The sequence below is a fragment of the Dendrobates tinctorius genome, unplaced genomic scaffold (assembly GCF_039654945.1).
Source record: "Dendrobates tinctorius isolate UK_male_01 unplaced genomic scaffold, ASM3965494v1 ptg000120l, whole genome shotgun sequence".
Lineage (NCBI taxonomy): Eukaryota > Metazoa > Chordata > Amphibia > Anura > Dendrobatidae > Dendrobates > Dendrobates tinctorius.
The window spans coordinates 7,642,558-7,662,500 of NW_027361788.1; positions in this window are offsets into that span (position 1 = coordinate 7,642,558).

Genomic DNA, 19,943 nt, shown 5'->3' on the forward strand with positions numbered 1-19,943 from the left:
AATATTAACCAACAGGCCAGACCGCATATCAAATGTAAGGGTTGAGGGTCACTTGGGTAATAATGATCACAAATTAATAAGTTTTCATGTATCCTTTAATAAGATGTGTAGTAGAGGGGTTACAAGGACACTAAACTTCAGGAAGGCAAATTTCCAACGGATGAGAGATGATCTTGGTGCAATTAACTGGGACGATATCCTGAGACATAAAAATACACAAAGAAAATGGGAGACGTTTATTAGCATCCTGAATAGGACCTGTGCACAATATAAACCGTATGGGAATAAACATGCGAGAAATAGGAGGAAACCACTATGGCTAAATAGAACTGTAAGGGGCGCAATAAGAGATAAAAATAAAGCATTTAGAGAATTAAAGCAAGTAGGTAGTGATGAGGCATTAAATAAATACAGAAGATTAAATAAATTCTGTAAAAAGCAAATCAAGACAGCAAAGATTGAGACAGAGAGACTCATTGCCAGAGAAAGTAAAAATAATCCCCAAATATTCTTTAACTACATAAATAGTAAGAAGCTAAAAAATGATAGTGTTGGTCCCCTTAAAAATAGTCTGGGTGAAATGGTGGATGAGGATGAGGAAAAAGCCAATATGCTAAATGACTTTTTTTCAACAGTATTTACACAAGAAAATCCCATGACGGATAACATGATCAGGGATAAAAATTCTCCATTAAATGTCACCTGCTTAACCCAGCAGGAAGTACGGCGGCGTCTACAAATCACTAAAATTGACAAATCCCCGGGCCCGGATGGGATACACCCCCGAGTACTGCAGGAATTAAGCACAGTCATAGATAGACCACTATTTTTAATCTTTAAAGATTCCATAATAACAGGGTCTGTACCACAGGACTGGCGTATAGCAAATGTGGTGCCAATATTCAAAAAGGGGACAAAAACTGAACTTGGAAATTATAGGCCAGTAAGTTTAACCTCAACTGTGGGTAAAATCCTGGAGGGTTTTCTAAGAGATACTATACTGGAGTATCTGGAGAAGAATAACCTTATGACCCAATATCAACATGGGTTTACAAGAGACCGTTCCTGTCAGACTAATCTGATAAGCTTTTATGAAGAGGTAAGTTCCGGACTGGACCAAGGGAATGCAGTGGACGTGGTGTACATGGACTTTTCAAAAGCTTTTGATACGGTGCCACACAAAAGGTTGATACATAAAATGAGAACAATGGGGATAGGGGAAGATATGTGTAGGTGGGTTAAGAGCTGGCTCAGGGATAGGAAACAAAGGGTGGTTATTAATGGAGCACACTCGGACTGGGTCACGGTTAGCAGTGGGGTACCACAGGGGTCAGTTTTGGGCCCGCTTCTTTTTAACATATTTATTAATGACCTTGTAGGGGGCATAGAGAGTAGAATTTCAATATTTGCAGATGACACTAAACTCTGCAGGGTAATTAATACTGAGGACAATTTTATATTACAGGAGGATTTATGTAAACTAGAAGCTTGGGCTGATAAATGGCAAATGAGCTTTAATGGGGATAAATGTAAGGTCATGCACTTGGGTAGAACGAACAAGTTGTATAATTATGTGCTTAATTGTAAAACACTGGGCAAAACAGTCACTGAAAAAGACCTGGGTGTATGGGTAGACGACAAACTCACATTTAGTGGCCAGAGTCAAGCAGCTGCTGCAAAGGCAAATAAAATAATGGGACGCATTAAAAGAGGCATAGATGCTCAAGAGGAGAACATAATTTTACCTCTATATAAGTCACTAGTGCGACCACATTTAGAATACTGTGTACAGTTCTGGTCTCTGGTGTATAAGAAAGACATAGCTGAACTGGAGCGGGTGCAGAGAAGAGCGACCAAGGTTATTAGGGAACTAGGGGGTCTGCAATACCAAGACAGGTTATTACACTTGGGGTTATTTAGTTTGGAGAATCGAAGGCTTAGGGTTGATCTTATTACAATGTATAAATATATGTGGGGACAATACAAAGACCTTTCTAATGATCTTTTTACTCTTAGACCTGTGACGGGGACAAGGGGGCATCCTCTACGTCTGGAGGAAAGAAGGTTTAAGCATACTCACAGATGCGGATTCTTTACTGTAAGAGCAGTGAGACTATGGAACTCTCTGCCATATGATGTTGTAATGAGTGATTCACTACTAAAATTTAAGAAGGGACTGGATGCCTTTCTTGAAAAGTATAATATTACAGGGTATATACACTAGTCTCCTTAATATTGCGTTGATCCAGGGAGTCTGATTGCCGTATGTGGAGTCGGGAAGGAATTTTTTTCCCCAATGTGAAGCTTACTGTTGCCACATGGGTTTTTCTTGCCTTCCTCTGGATCAACATGTTAGGGCAAGTTAGGATAGGATATGGGTTGAACTAGATGGACTTAAAGTCTCCCTTCAACCTTAATTATTATGTTACTATGTTACTATGTCTGTATCTATTTAACCACTGATTTCAAAGTTTTATTAGTCTCATCCTGAAAACTAGTCCATTTTTCAACAGTACCAGAGGACTTAAGATCTTCCTCAATAGTTTTAATAGATCCATCCAATTGAGAAATCAGACCACTATTGTGCCCGCTAAGGAGTTGCATTAAGGTCTTAGAACACTCATTGCAGACCTCTTCCCACCTGGCCACAAACTCATCGTCCTCCACCGGAAACGTGGGTATAACACGAACCCTTAACCCTCGTGGTATAATCTTCTTAGCCAAATACCTAGGTTCGGTTCTGTTATGGAAATATATATGTATATGTATTTCATATAGATCTCACTTGCCTGCTATAGGCTATATACTCCATATACTGCTATATACTCATGTACTCTTATATATTCTTATATGCACACAGATACATATTCACAGTTTGAACCTTGTAACTAGTTGGTGGAAATGATCTTCTGCCCCCCCATGAGATAGTCTGGGGAGCAGATGGTATTTTATGATAGCATTGTCTTGTGATATTTGTCCCAGACATAGAAAGAGGAAGTTTAGGCCAGATGGGCCAGCCGATATCAGAACATTGCTGACATTGTAAGACAAAGAGCAGTATATCATCTGATGCTTAAGTCACCTTAGGTCGACGCCCATATATGTTTATGCATTAAAACTGACCAACTAGCTAAGAAGTAAAGCCTCTATGTTAATGAGTAGCCACTCCTTTCTGTACAACTGATAAAACCAAGTATATTCAATAAACTTCCAGAGTTTTACTGGGAGGTATTGCTGCCAACCAAGTCTGGCGTCTTTCCTTCTTTGAGCGCTCAATAAGACTCTGTCTAATTAGGACAGGCCACAGTATGCACAGGGGTAAATCTACCCAAATCAAAAATAAATCCACAACAAGTGGCGCCCAGCGAGGCCGTGGACGAAAACGCACGGGGATCCTGCTGACCGGAGAGGACAGAGGTGCCGGCCATGGTATTGGCTCATGGGAACGGAGATTTGCGCAACTCCATAAGTAAGGTAAGAAAATCTAGTTATCCTACCTGAATGTTCCCTGTGCCCAGTCCGGGTCAGCAACTCTAGCCGGTCAGTGTGGTCACCAAACCCAGGTAGTGTTGAAAAGTCCACGAGGAAATCCAAACCCTGGGATAAGCTAAGTGTCTACTGTGATCCTGTGTGTCTGAGATTCGGGTGAGAGAGTTGGTGGAGACTGTGACTTGATTTGTAGCTGCTGAGACACCGATAACAAGACTGAGTCTCTCTGACTAAGTCAGATCACGTCCCCGCACCATGCGGAGGTTTTGACTTAGACGGGATATCACAGGTGGTTTCCTCTGAAAAAGCTGTCACGGTCCCCGCACACACACACACGGAGGTGTCAGCTTCAAGGAGGTATCACAGGTGAATCCCACCCCATGGCTGTCACGGTCCCCGCACACATACACGGAGGTGTCAGCTTAAGGGAGGCATCACAGGTGAATCCCTCGGCTGCCACAGTCCCCGCACACACGCGGATGCGGCAGACTGGGGGGATATCACAGACTGATCACTGGAGAGATTATCACGGTTCTCGGGTGCACACGGAGGGGTGATAATCTAATGGGATATCACGGCTCCCGTCTCCCAGCAGACGGAGGGTGATACATTCCGGTGCTAACCAAAGCGCCATGGGTGATTGGCAGTTACCGGTTGTCAGCAGCTGTTTGACGTGTCGCAGAAGGGCTTTCGATCTCTCTCCCCGGACGTCTATATGTGAATTTATTGCAGGTTTCCGCAAAGATCTGAAGCAGAAAGAGTTTTGCCTTTTTTAGTGTAAACTTCCTCTTTTGCCTACAGGATGTGGTCCCTGAGATATATATATATATTTCATATTGTTATATTTTGGGCTCTGTTTTTCCCTATTTTATCTTTTATTTTGCATTTTTGGTAGAGGCTTTTGTTACTGCAGTGTGAGAATTTTCGGGAAAGCTGGGTCTTTTTGAGCATATCAATGTTTGTTTTTTTTTCCTCTTCATGTCACTGAAAGACACAGGCAGAAAAAAGAGGAAGTTGGGTGCCTACATTCTACATTAACCGTTTTATTGTTGGTTTAAAGTTTTATATACTATATACTTTTTGATTTTATCAATTTTTGGGGGGGGTTTCATCCTTTAAAAAATCTTTTTAAGGAAAAAAAAAAAACATTTTTCCTTTTTTTATCTCTTTTAATTTTTCTTCTGAGTTTTTCTTCCACGTTTTTGTGACATATTTTATCAGGTTTTTTTTTAAGTTTTAGTTTTCACTTCTTTCTTCCAGTTTTGTGTTAAAAAAAGAATTTTGAATTTTACCTGCTTTGGTAATTCCTGTGTTATCTTGCCAATTTTTGATTTTCCATATTCTTGTTTTCTTTTTGTTCCCTTTTAAGCAGGTTAAAAGGGGTTGCAAGGTGTTAAAAGGTTTAATCACTTACCTTTTTTTGAAGTTTTTGGAACAGACACAGTAGGTGTTATTCAGAAAGTTAAGCATGTCGGTTTCTACAGGCAGCTCCATATGCTGTACAATGGCATAATGTATTGAAAGGGAAAAAGGGAAGTTTGCTAGTTGAGCTCAATTGCAGTCTGCATTTCTTAAAGTGACAGAGCATTTAACAGCGCAGTAGGTGCTAGCGGATAGTGTGAACAAGACAGGATTGTTTTTTTTTTGTTTTATGTGTAGGAAAAAGTGTTTTCATAGTAATCTGTGCCGTCTGAGGAGGACCACAGGTCGAAGAATGCCTTCCGTGATGGCAGGGGGGGAGCAGTCCGCCCCCCCATCTCCTCCCCTCTCTCATCTATCTCTCCTCCCATCCCTCATCATCCTCCTCCTCCTTGTCTTCCCCACTCTCCTCCACTATTTCTCACTTCTCCTCCTATTCCAAATCTTTCCTCACCCACCTCTCAGTTCATCGTCACCCGCTGGCCCAGTGCCAGATCCAGACAATGAAGTGTCCCTAGTTCCACAGGGCACTCTCTCTAAAGAGACAGTTATAACACCGGGAGAAGAAAGTGAATCACTCCCCACACATGACAACACAGGTGCCCTCCCAATACAACAGATAGCAGAAGGGAGGTGTGGGCCATCAGACACTGCACCTGCTAACTCTGAGACTGAGGATCCTATGTGCCAAACAGAGCTGCAGTCTCAGAAGGGGGGGGGGAAGTACACACACACAGAAAGACAATCACACAGTGGCACAGTTCCTCCTCTGATGAACATGAAGAGGAGATTATGCTGCATAGTAGGCAGGGGCAGATAGAGCCAAAACTCTTACACTATGTGCCCTTCACCCCTAGTCAGGTGTTCAGTATTCTAAAATCATGAAGGAACACCTCAAGCTTCCATCAGAATTAGATGTGCATTCCTGGAAATCAGGATCAAAGCTAATTGAACAGCTTAGAGAGTGGGCCAACGCCAGACAAGCACTCAGCCTGCATAACATGAGCCAAGCCGAGACAGAGTCTGTAGACAAGTTTCATGGCAGAGTGAGGCAAGTATTCCAAATTTTAGGCTTCACTATTCATGATCAGATACACGGACAGATGTTGGCACAGGCCTTTGTGCATGGACTAAGAGAACCAATCAAGAAACTACTGATAGTGGCCAGGCCTGAGTACAGGACAATAGCAGTAGATGTCCTGCTTACAGTAGCCAGAAGAATTGAGTCCCTCCCAGGAGTACGGAGGACAGGCCCTGCCGTGATGGCCACTGACGTGGAGGAGCAACCACCCTGCAGAGACAGAAGACCTGTCAGGTGTTTCAACTGTGGCAACTTTGGCCATTTCCGGAACCAGTGCACAGCAGCCCGGCAACCCAGGTCATCCCGCAGAGGAGTAGGCCAAGAAAGAAACACAGAAGACAATGAAGACCCCTGTCCATAGGACAGAGGCAAACCAGGTCCGCCAGACGTCACGCCCCTGACATGTGAAACCCCATCAGCGGACCCAATACCTCAAATCACTGGGGGGCTGTCATATCTTTCCTTGTGGACACTGGTGCAGTCAGAAGTGAAAATCCCCGACCCCACCAGTCTATCAGAACACTCTGTGTCTTGTATGGGGATTTAAGGTCAAGACAGACGTTCCCCAGCTTGCAAGCCCCTGAGCATGTGGACACAGCCAGGACACTCCATCTTGTTCCAGTTTACGGTGGAGACCTGCCCACCCCACCTGATGAGCGCAGCCCTACTGCAGGAACTGAAGGTGACCAAAGCGTCCTATGAAGATGTGACCTCTTCTCCACCCCAGGCCCAGGAAGAATTAGTCATGCTGGTGGCCCTACAAGAGCCTCGCTCGAACAACCGGTGCAAGCCTACCCAAGGAGGTGCTGGACATAGCACCCAGAAGCCTATGGCCCAAGGGAGACTTCAAGTTGCGCCAGTGCGGGTGTCACTCAAGTCTACAACCCCAGACGCTCCGAAGGCCCAGCATCCGCTGCTCATCACCCAGATCTAAACTGACTCTGACCAGCTGGAGGTCTAAGTGGAACTGCTGTTCAAGAAACGGCCTAAGAACTTTGGCATGGGCCAGGAAAACTCTCAACCCAGAGGGACCACACCCGCTTCGTGAAATGGCTGCACTGCTTCCGGCTCCAGCGCCAGAGGATCATCTTGGACAAGATTCTGAAGGTGCTCCCTGAAGATAATCCAGGCCCTGGACCAAAAGACAGCCACTCAGCTCCTCAAATTGGTTAACAAGATGCTGACCAGAAATCAAGCTGGGTGAAAGGAGCTGCTGCTGGCTGGTAAAGAAGATGCCCCAGCAAAAAGACCCCCTGTGAGAGCAAGAAAGCTCAGCTGAACGTCACCTCTGATGAAAAATAAGGACCCCAGCAAACGGTTTGGTTTCCTGCCAGCCCTGTGCCAGAAGATGGGAGTCGCTCACGGCACTGTGAAGAGCAAGGCCAGATTGAGCCGCCTCACCCACGGGAATCATCATGCGGTCCCAGCTTCTCTGGATCAAGAGGAAGACTGTGAAAGGAGAACCAGATCAGATTGAATGGTGTATATCCTGAGGACCGTGAGCGAAGCAAAAGTGTTTGAAACGCCAGTTGTGCCAGATCTGCACACTCTGCTGACAAATGTGCCAGCCACAGCAACGGTGCTCACGGCAATGGATCTGCCCGAAGCTTCCCTCAATGTCCCCCCCCACCTGGACGACCAGTTTCTGAAAACGCACAAGGGGGGTGCGGAACAAATGGACAGAGAGACCCAAGAGGGCCCAGAACAGCTTTTCACAGCTCGCCAGAGCATTGCCCTCCGTCCCCACCAACTGGATTGCGGAGCATGCAGAAGTCATCGACACCGCTACCTGGCAGAGCAGCAACGTAAGCTCTGCAAAACAGAGTCCAGTGGTGTCAAAAGCAAGTTCCTGAAGACACTGTATCGCCCACTAGACGAAACACTTGACAGATGACCGGCGGGCCGCGGAGGAGAAGGTGGCTCCCTCAACAACTCCGAAGATGCAGTCCTTCCTTAGTCTAGTCTCGTACTGCAGAACTTGGATCCCTGGTGCTCCAGGATTAATGCAGCCTCTGTACAATTGCATCAACGCATTGCAACCTTCATCTCGTACAGGAAACTGAAAGACTTCATAGTCTCTGCGCCAACTCTAGGCCTCCCTGACTACGAGAAGCCATCCCGTCCTGACCAAAACGGAAAAAGAAGGACCAAGATGGAGAAGGTCATGCTACTGGCCAGGCTTAAAACAGACCCACGGAGGAAAACCAGAGGCCTCTAGACTACCTCTCAGCCGGCCTGGATCCAGTTGCAAGGGGGGGCCCTCATGCATGAAAGCAATACCCGGAGCACACGCCCTCCTGACAAGGCTGCTCTCCACCACTCTTCAGTGCTCTCAGCCGTTACCTGTCTCTACTCCCACTCCCAAGGGGGGATGCGGATACGGACCCTCAGATGAAAAATCTGCAAGATACCGTACATGGCTCCAGCCTTGCAAATGATGAAGGAAAGTTCCACACGGGATGTGCAGCGACCAGCAATCAAGACATTCTATGGTCCAGAAGGTTGTCAGCCCAAGAGCCCAAGAAACGGAGCTTATAGAGCTGACGAAAGACCTGCCAGATTGCGAAGAACGAAAACTTCAAGGTACTCGCATGACATGGCACCTGACTTGGGACCCATCTGGGCTGCAAGAAACTTCATCACAGCAAGCAGATCGACCGTGAAGCACCATGGAGCCATCAGAGACCTGCTGGACGCTCTTCAACTACTAAAAGTGGTGGCAGTGCTGAAGGCCAAGGCGCACGGAAAACTGAACACAGTAGAGACACGGGGCATCAACAGCAGACGTGGCAGCCAAAGAAGCAGCCAGAGGAAGACAATATGGAAAATGGGAGAGGTCGTAGAGCCGGACGGCTACTACATGACGACTGAAGACGAGAAGTCAATGGGAAAACCATTGAAGATGCCATCTCTGAATTGGACAGAAGTGCTGCCTCCTCCTCCACCAGTCAACAAGCTGAATCACTTCCAGGACGAAGACTCTGACGTGGATATGAATTCTGAGGCAGAAGAATGGTGCCCACCTTTACCAGAAAGGATTTGATGGAGAACATTCCAGAAGATTGTCCTCCACCATCCTCTCGTGGGGAAGCTTCTCCTCCAGCACAGTCCTACGATTGGCAGTCCACGGCAACACTCCCCGAGACGAGCTGCATGAGTCCGAAGGCATCCCAAGGCTACAACAGTTTGACCTTCCCCCTCATCCCCGGAGAATACCGGCTGGACCTGTACCAATGCAAAGAGTCCCAAGTCCTCCTCTGACACAGTCTAACCAGAGTCTTCATACAGAGGGAGGCGCGGACAGAGACGAATCCTCAGCTAAAATCCCACCATCAGCTCAGAGAATGTCAATTACCACAACCCAGTCACTAAACCTGACAAGATGACTTCCTGAAACCTGTACAAGAAGTAACAGGATCAGACTCGGAAGGAGGAGAAGGAGAGCTGGATGCTGAAGGCCAAAAGCACTGGGCTCCAAGAAACCGTCTACCTCAAACCGTCTACCTCAAGACAGACCCAGTCTATCTCAAAGTGTGTACCCTACGGTGGATCAATGGCAACATGGCCCCCACACAGAATTGAAGACACAGATGAATGACCTGATTGGACTCAACTCACACCTCAACAGTGAAGATTCCCAGCAGCTGTTCGGCCACCGACAAATTTAACATCGGACAAGCGGGAAAAGTTCCCCCACATCATCTGGCCTGAAGACTTCCCAGTAAGGAACCAGTTGGCGAAGACTACTGCTTAAGAAACTACTCTCAAAAATAGTGTGCAGATATGGGGTTTCCAGAAGCAATAGCAAGTGATCAGGGACCCGCATACACAGCAAACCTAACACAGGAGACCTGATCAGCAGTAGGGTCAGACTTAGGCCTACACACTACTCACCATCCCACACCATAGACTAGGTGGGACACTTAAGAGCAGCATGCTAAAAAATTTGCCCAAGAGACAGACAAACCCTGGCATTAGACATTCCCGTAGGCTCAGAGAAAGCGGTCACCAATATGAGACTTTATTTGGGTAAGAAACCCAGTTTAGGGGTATTCTTTACTTAGCAGTTGACTATGCAATATGATACTTTGTCTGCATGTGTAATTGAATTTATCAAGAATTTTGCTAATGTCCATTCTCGAGTTTTTCTCCCTCATTGCCAGGTCCAGATTTGGTGCCTGGTATGCACGTCCTGAAATCAGGAGACTGCTGAGTGTTGGTGGAAAAATGTCTGTAAAGAGAAGCACTCGATCCCAGATCCAATGGCCCTTCTCCAAGTGCTGACGCAGCCGACCTGGAGAGAAAACTCCACCTGGATCCACGCATTGCATTACAGGAAAAGGCCTTCATACCAGAAGATACACCTGAGCTAGAATGATGCTGTGGATGACCTCCCTGACTGAATAAATTACCTACCTGACTGAGAATACACATGCACTGACTGCATAGACTGCTAGCTAAGAGACTTTGATTACATTGCACCACACCCCCTTTAGGGACAGATCTCCTGACTGCCCATTTGCGGAAAGTCTGTACAGAGGAGGATGTGTGCACTAGGCATATGTCAGTCCACTGGCAGCATAAAATAGTTGCAGTGCTTTGGGCCAGGAGCAGGGTTTTAGGGCAATTGATATCTAAGGGGGGATTGTTATGGAAATCTATATGAAATACATATACATATATATCTCACTTGCCTGCTATAGGCTATATACTCCATATACTGCTATATACTCATGTACTCTTATATATTCTTATATGCACACAGATACATATTCACAGTTTGAACCTTGTAACTAGTTGGTGGAAATGACCTTCTCCCCCCCATGAGTCTGGGGAGCAGATGGTATTTTATGATAGCATTGTCTTGTGATATTTGTCCCAGACATAGAAAGAGGAAGTTTAGGCCAGATGGCCAGCCGATATCAGAACATTGCTGACATTGTAAGACAAAGAGCAGTATATCATCTGATGCTTAGGTCACCTTAGGTCGACGCCCATATATGTTTATGCATTAAAACTGACCAATTAGCTAAGAAGTAAAGCCTCTATGTTAATGAGTAGCCACTCCTTTCTGTACAACTGATAAAACCAAGTATATTCAATAAACTTCCAGAGTTTTGCTGGGAGGTATTGCTGTCAACCAAGTCTGGCGTCTTTCCTTCTTTGAGCGCTCAATAAGACTCTGTCTAATTAGGACAGGCCACAGTATGCACAGGGGTAAATCTACCCAAATCAAAAATAAATCCACAACAGTTCCAACACAGTTTAGTTCTCTTAATTACTAACTTCTGTAATATTGTTGCCTGATCATCCCATTTCACATCACCGTTCTGTTGGATGTTAAACCCATCCCCCCAAAAAACCTGATCAATCTGGGACAGCCAGGATTTCTCCCTGGCTTGAAAATTCATGTTGGACCAGATGCCTGTGCAAAACACAGCAAGAGTTAAATGACACCAGCAGGTCAAACACACATACATGGTATTTCAATTGTACATCTACCATATAATTATTTGTGGATTTAGCTGCCTATCACCAGCAACACATAGACCATACCAAAAAAAAGGTGAACACAAGGCCAAAATAACGTATAAAAAATACAAATTTTATTTAGAGAAATTAGTAAAATCCAATCGACAGGTATATATGGGGGAAGATATAGGAAAACGCACACATAATGGTGGTACATAAGCACATGCAAAGGGACATACACATCCAGATTAATATATACTAGTAATGTATAAAATGATCTCACAATTGTGATTTAACCCAAGGGGGAAAAAAAACACCCATAGTATATAATACCAGAGGGAAAATAATGGACGCACACACAGCTGGGGTATATACCACAATCATTCCCCTTAGCTATATCCATAAGAATCCCACCCTGCTTACTGCTCATGGCCTCCCATGTTACTAATCACTACCGGAAAATTGCCAATCAAATACAAGGAGTTAAATTACCAACTATTGGCGGCAGCAGCAGGAACCGTATTGTAACCTGGATGAGCATGTCAACCCCGATGCACGTTTCGGTCCTCCTTCTTCAGGGGGCATAACTACATTGATGACTGCCTGTCTCTTTATACCACCTGGTCATAGCGCGTTTGACCGCGCGACCGGAAATAGCGGTCCCGAACCGGAAGTGACGCACGCCGTTGTCAAGACACCAACGACGCCAGCCAGCGTCGGCGTCATACCGGAGGAGTAGCCACAAGGATCCACCAACGCATAGAGACGCCGAAAGCAGGCGGGCGCAGGAGAGTCGTGACAAACAGGCGCGAACAGGTCGGGAGAGCTAATCACATAGGGAATGAATGAATACATATGATTAAAAATACACCATAGTGACTTAAATGTGAAACTGGATGAAAGCATCATATATGGGAAATTAATACAAAAAATATATATACAACAATATACCACATATATATAAGAAAAAGAAGGATTGAGAGAAAAACAATCATACATACATATATATTAATAGAACAAAAATATTCAATAGCAAAGTAGACATGTGTATATATATATCAATCGCTTCTTCATCAACGCTTCCAACACTGGTCATAGGACGTAGTTCGTCATATGTTGTCGGAAAAACCGCTGATCCGATACACATCCAGCACACATAGGTGATCATCATGATGATAATTTACTAAAACATTAATGAGCGTGAGGCCTTTAGACAACTTGATAATAAAATATGTTATAAGAAATTAACGTTTAACCCCTTGTCCGCCTACTCCACACAGCTCTCTACGATTATTAATAGAGCTAAGGAGGCTGGTGTAATATCTAAGGAGGTGGCTAGTGCATTAATTGTATCTGAACCAACTATTTCTACGTTTTATTCATTATTAAGATCTACAAGGATGCGCAGACACCCCCAGGTCGCCCCATTATTTCAGGAAGAGGTAATTATCTTGAACATGTCAATCGGTGTATAGACTCCAAACTGCAACCGCTTGTGGAGGGGTTGCCATCATTTTTGAAAGATAGAGGTGAATTACTTAGGCGGGTTGATGGACTCCAATTGGAGGATGATATGATATTGGTGACTGAAGACGTTGAGTCTCTATACACCAGTATCAGGCATGAAGATGGCATTTGTGCTACATCATTTTTCCTTAATATGTTAAATCTGCCGGGTGACATCAGGGAACTGATTTTGGATTATTAACCTTTACGTTAACTCATAATTTCTTCATATTTAAGGGGTCTTTCTTCCTACAGCTCCAGGGGACAGCTATGGGGGCATCTTTCGCCCCTACGTATGCTAACCTGTTCTTGGGGCTGTGGGAGAGAGACCTCTCCCTGCCTGATGGGTCATCGCCGATGTGCCGCGTCCTCTCTTGGATGCGGTACATCGACGACATACTACTGATCTGGCAGGGTACAAGTGATGATCTCCATACTTTCATTAAGTCACTTAATATTAATAGATTGAATATTTTTATCACATATAAATTCTATCCTGTGATGACTGAATTTTTGGACGTCACTTTGAAGAAAGACGCTAGGGGTGAAATACAGACTAACATATTTAGGAAGCCAACTTCCACGAATATGTTATTGCATGCGACATCTTCCCATCCTGGCCACATGATCCAATCTGTTCCAATGGGTCAATTTCTGCGATTACGCAGATTGTGCTCCTCCGATGAGGATTTCTTTAGACAGAGTGATGACCTAAAATTAAGACTGTCTGAACGTGGGTATAGTATCAGAAGGATTAAACGAGCATTCAACAGGGCCAGACATTCATCAAGAGATGTGCTCCTGTATGGGAAGAAGTCTAAGGATGAGACAAATAAAATTAGATTTGTTACCAACTTTCACTCACATTTTTCTCATATGAGGCGAATATTGGATAAATCTTGGCATATTTTGAAGGCTGACCCGGTATTGTCTAGGTTCCTCCCTGAGAGGGCTGCCATTGCGGCTAGGAGATCCAGGAACCTACCTGATACATTTGTTAGTGGTCACTATACGGGTATGATACCTGATACGTTTTTGGATCGGATGGCTAGGTGGTGTGGAAGTTCCTCTTGTGGACACTGCGTGGCCTGCCCCAATATGGACCACATTGAGGTATTCACAAGCCAAGATGGTTCTCGTGAATATAAAATTAAAAAATATATTACATGTGAGAGTCGAAACGTGATCTACTATGCGGTTTGCCCATGTAATTTGATATACGTGGGCATGACCACCAGACAGCTTAAAAAATGTGTACATGAGCACGTATTGGGGATTGAGGCAGCGGTGTCCGCTGATGACCCCTCATCGCTAAAAACCATCCCCCATCATTTTAGGAGGTTCCATGGCTGCAATGGTGGTCTTCTCAGGGTTAGAGGCATTGATATGTTGAATGTTGGTATTCGTGGTGGAGACACGTCTAAAAGGTTGGCCCAGTTGGAATCCAAGTGGATTTGGACACTTGGTACTGTCCATCCATCTGGATTGAATGAACATATTAGTTTTTCCCCATTCCTTTGATCACACTGTTCTGTTTCAGTGAGAACGCTCACGTTCTGTGTTGTCCATATTTTAATTTTTGATTTTACGTTTTAGTAGGCCATCATCATGATGATAATTTATGTGTGCTGGATGTGTATCGGATCAAAGGTTTTTCCGACAACATATGAGGAACTACGTCCTATGACCAGTGTTGGAAGCGTTGATGAAGAAGCGATTGTTATATATATACATATCTACTTTGCTATTGAATATTTTTGTTCTATTAGTATATACAGTATGTATGTATGATTGTTTTTCTCTCAATCCTTCTTTTTCTTATATATGTGGTATATTGTTGTATATATATTTTTTGTATATTTTTTGCATTAATTTCCCATATATGATGCTTTCATCCAGTTTCACATTTAAGTCACTATGGTGAATTTTTAATTATATGTATTCATTCATTCCCTATATGATTAGCTCTCCCGACCTGTACGCGCCTGTTTGTCACGACCCTCCTGTGCCCGCCTGCTTTCGGCATCTCTATGTGTTGGTGGTTCCTTGTGGCTCCTCCTCCGGCATGATGCCGACGCTGGCTGGCATCGTAGGTGTCTTGACAACGGCGCGCGTCACTTCCGGTTCGGGACCGCTATTTCCGGTCGCGCGGTCAAACGCGCTATGACCTGGCGGTTTAAAGAGACAGGCAGTCATCAATGTAGTTATACCCCTGAAGAAGGAGGACCGAAACGCGCGTCGGGCCTGACGTGCTCATCCAGGTTACACTACGGTTCCTGCTGCTGCCGCCAATAGTTGGTAATTTAACTCCTTGTATTTGATTGGCAATTTTGCGGTAGTGATTAGTAACATGGGAGGCCATGAGCAGTAAGCAGGGTGGGATTCTTATGGATATAGCTAAGGGGAATGATTGTGGTATATACCCCAGCTGTGTGTGCGTCCATTATTTTCCCTCTGGTATTATATACTATGGGTGTTTTTTTCCCCCCTTGGGTTAAATCACAATTGTGAGATCATTTTATATGTTACTAGTATATATTAACCTGGATGTGTACGTCCCTTTGCATGTACTTATGTACCACCATTATGTGTGCATTTTCCTATATCTTCCCCCATATATGCCTGTTGATTGGATTTTACTAATTGCTCTAAATAAAATTTGTATTTTTTATACGTCATTTTGGCCTTGTGTTCACCTTTTCTTTGGTATGGTCTCCTGCTTTTGAGCACCCTAGAATCTGCGGTATGGCTGGTGATTCTGTTATGAAAGAGTCACCGAGGAGGAAAAAACAAAAAGCAAGCTAAGCCCAGAAAACCGGAGAGGTTGGTAACTAGCGGATAGCAGACCCCTGATCCTATCCACAACAACTAGCAGTAGCCGTGGAGCATGCCTACGGTGGTTCTAGACGCCTCGTCACGGCCGGAGAACTAAATAAGCCTAAAGAAAGAAAGGGAAAATCTAAACTGCCCCAGGCAGACCCCAAAGCAATAGACAGCACCCAAAATGTATTGTCGGTGAAACAAGATGAAAACACAGAGACAGGTAGAAGGATAGGCTGAGCAAACGATGGGGCTCTCGCTAACTAGAAAGGACAGGAAAGAAAAGCTGCTGTCTGCAATCACGCAAAAAACCCTGCCAAAAAGAATGTCTAACACGTCTGATAGAAAAAGGCCCTGAAGTCGCTAGACTTCAAATCACTATATCAAGCGCTCAGGTATATTCTGAAGACAGAGCAATAGAGATCAACTGATCAGAGACAAAATGGGGATTCAGCCCAGTCCCAGCCAGGGCTGGCTGAACACAAAAACTAAGTAAACCAGACAAAAACTCATATGAACAATAGCAGAGAAAACTTAGCTTTAGGAAGGCAGGAACCAAACTGGAAACCAGGAGCCACAGTCAGGAAAAATCACCAGCAAGAAACTAGGGAGTCGGCTGCCTTAAATCCAATCAGAAACTCCTGATGTCCAATCACAATCCTCTTCCTCAGGTGGCCGGTCTCCGCCATTTAGATCAGCTTCACTACCTCCCTTCACCAACAGAGGGAGTCCAGATAGAGAACTCACTACTTCTCTGTCAGCATAGCCAGCCCATAACCCTCACCAGAAGCCAGAGGCAAACCCAAAAATGAGCTCACAACAAAAATGTATTTGAAGCATACACCAGTGTACACTTTTGGTGGTATTTTTAAATCTTCATATATATTTCTGTCTCAGTAAGACAGTCCAGACTCTCCACAATAGGAAATGAGATGCATACAATTGCTGACATAAATTCTAGTGATTGCAGAAATCTAGGAATTCCTATTCACGGGATAAACTTCCGTCACAATTCTCAGAGGCGATGCAGACCCTCAATTAATTAGTGTGTGGATACAGCGAAAACCTTTCTTTGTGAAGAAAGTGTTGCTGTATCGCAGTACCGTTGATCCTACCGCCATTACTCATATCCATATAATTTTGATCATAGGGAGAGATGTGAACATGGTGCTCACTGCCTATCATGCTCTGTCACGTAACTTTGGAGTGCAAAAGACAGAAGCCACAGGCCGTAGGCTATTCATTTGGATTGGCATGAGAGGGCACATTTAAAAATGTGCTCTGGAACGTCACACGTCTGTGGGTAGGAAAACTGTGAAAGCTGATGAGAAACCACCACTGCATCTCATTGTGATTCGACGTCCATAAGAAATGGAAGCCATTGATCATCTGAAGCTAGATCCTGGCCAGCGGGACAGGGCATAGCTACGTCTTAACCATCATCTTCTATCAGTTCACCAAATGTGTGACGTCCGTCTGTGGTTCTGGGCTGCAGCCAGACAACACCCCGAGAAACACTGATACCCTTTACCCCTATACAGGGATCTGGATTTACAACAGAGCCCAGGAGGTAGCTGTCTGAATATGAGCAGCAGCCAGAGCAGGACGGTCGTCAGAGAGGGGTTAAAAAACGGGACCAAAAGCGTAGTCATGAATCCGAGTCTTAACCAGGGAAACAGCAGAAGTACAAAAACAGCAGGCAGTAGCAGAGTCAAATTCAGGCCAAGGTCAGAGTCATAAACCAGGAGGACGGCAGAGGTACAGAATCGTTAGGCAGTAGCAGAGTCAGGATATCCAGGCCAAGGTCACAAACCAGGAGAATAGCAGAAGTACAAAATCGTCAGGCAATAGAGGGGTCAGAAATCCAGGCTGAGGTCAGAGTCAAACAATAGTCAATCACCAAGTAGCGCACAGGGGAACCAAGAATATATCCTGCGGCTTGCAAGACCAGTCCCAAGGTATTTGAGGGATCAGGTCACCCCTCACAGGTTCCTGGACTGATGATGTCATCAGTACCGCCCCCAGGACCAGGCCAGATGATGATGCAGTAACCTGCTGATGACTGACAGAGGGGCGGAGCCTGTGCCCACCAGATGCCTGTGCAGGTGCCCTTACTCTGTCAGCACCATAACTCACGGGCGAGCCATGGCGCCTCCTAGTGACCGCGACCAGAACAGCAGGCCCCGAATTTAAAGGCAACGTGACAGACCGGCGCCTCCTAGAGGCTAAAGTCGGGACAGTAGGCCCTGAGTCTGATGTGATGGACCCACGGCCCCTCCTAGTGGCCGCGACCGGAACAGCAGGCCCCAAGTCTGACGGCGACGTGACAATACCCCCCCCTCCAAGAGGGGCCTCCGGACCCTCAAAACCTGGTTTGTCAGGGTGAAAGAGGTGAAACCTTCTAATTAACCCCTTGGCATGGATGTCACTAGCGGGGACCCAGGACCTCTCCTCCGGGCCATAGCCCTTCCAATGCACCAAATATTGCACAGACTTTCTCACTAAACGGGAATCAAGGACACCCTGGACTTCGTACTCCAAGGCACCCTTGACCAAAACTGGAGAAGGAGGGGACTGGACGGGATGAATTGGGGAGCGGTACACCTTCAGGAGGGATTTGTGGAAAACATTAGGTATTTTAAATGACTGCGGGAGCTTTAAACGAAAGGCTACCGGATTAATTACCTCTAAAATCTCATAGGGACCAATAAACCTGGGGCCCAGTTTGGCAGATGGCACCTTAAGCTTAATGTTTTTGGTAGACAGCCAAACTTTGTCCCCAACTCCTAGGTGCGGCCCCGAGGACCTCCGTTTATTTGCGTCCGAAGCCTGCCTGACCTGGGACCCTTTCAAGTTTGTGTTCACCTCCGACCAGATTGTCCTTAAGTGACGTATGGAATTCTCTACTCCCGGGAGCTCCGACATCTTGGCCGAAAATGAACAAAAACGTGGGTGCAAACCATGATTGCAGAAGAACGGGGTGGTTTTGATAGATTCCTGGTATTGGTTATTTAGAGCGAATTCAGCTAATGGGAGATGTTCCTCCCAATCGGACTGATGTTCCGAGACATAGCAGCGAAGATATTGCTCTAGAGCCTGGTTGGTACGCTCCGTTTGACCATTGGTCTCAGGGTGGTAAGCAGAGGAGAAGGATAATTCAATACCAATACGTTTGCAGAATGCCCTCCAGAATCTAGAAACAAACTGGGTACCTCGGTCGGACACGATATTCTCTGGAGCGCCATGCAGTCGTATTACATGAACAATAAACAACTTACTCAAAGTTTCTGAATTAGGTAATCCAGAGAGGGGAACGAAATGACATTGCTTACTGAACCTGTCCACCACCACCCAGATACATGTCTTCCCTTCTGAGGGTGGAAGGTCAGTAATGAAGTCCATGGAGATGTGGGTCCATGGACTCTGTGGAGCGGGCAAGGACTGGAGCCAGCCGGCAGGCCAATTATGAGGGGACTTGGCGCGAGCACAGATTTCACAAGCTAGTACATAATCCTTACAGTCCTTAACTACCATTGGCCACCAAAAATTCCTAGTCACAAGTCTGACGGTATTATTGACACCAGGATGGCCTGTCAGGACAGAATCGTGCGTCTCCTTCAGAACTTGTAGGCGAAATGGCACTGGAACAAACAACTTCTGGGGGGGTGTCGAATCAGGGGCTGGTTCTGGGGATCTACGGATCTCCTCCAGAAGGTCCAAAGACACGGCCGACACAACAATCCCATTGGCCAGTATTGGAACTGGCTCCGAGTCCTCAGCCTGTGAGGGGCAGAAGCTTCGAGAGAGAGCATCAGCCCTCACATTTTTAGTACCAGGACGAAAGGTGATTAAAAAATCAAACCTAGAGAAGAACAAGGCCCACCTCGCTTGTCTAGGATTTAATCTTTTAGCTGACTCCAGGTAAGTCAAATTCTTGTGATCTGTAATCACAGTGATCTTATGTTTGGCGCCTTCGAGGAAGTGGCGCCATTCCTCGAAGGCCCATTTGATCGCCAATAATTCCCGATTACCTATATCGTAGTTTTTCTCAGTGGCAGAGAATTTGCGGGAGAAAAAGGCACATGGGCGAAGCTGAGTGAGTGATGCAGTGCCTTGCGACAGCACTACTCCCACTCCGACCTCAGAGGCATCCACC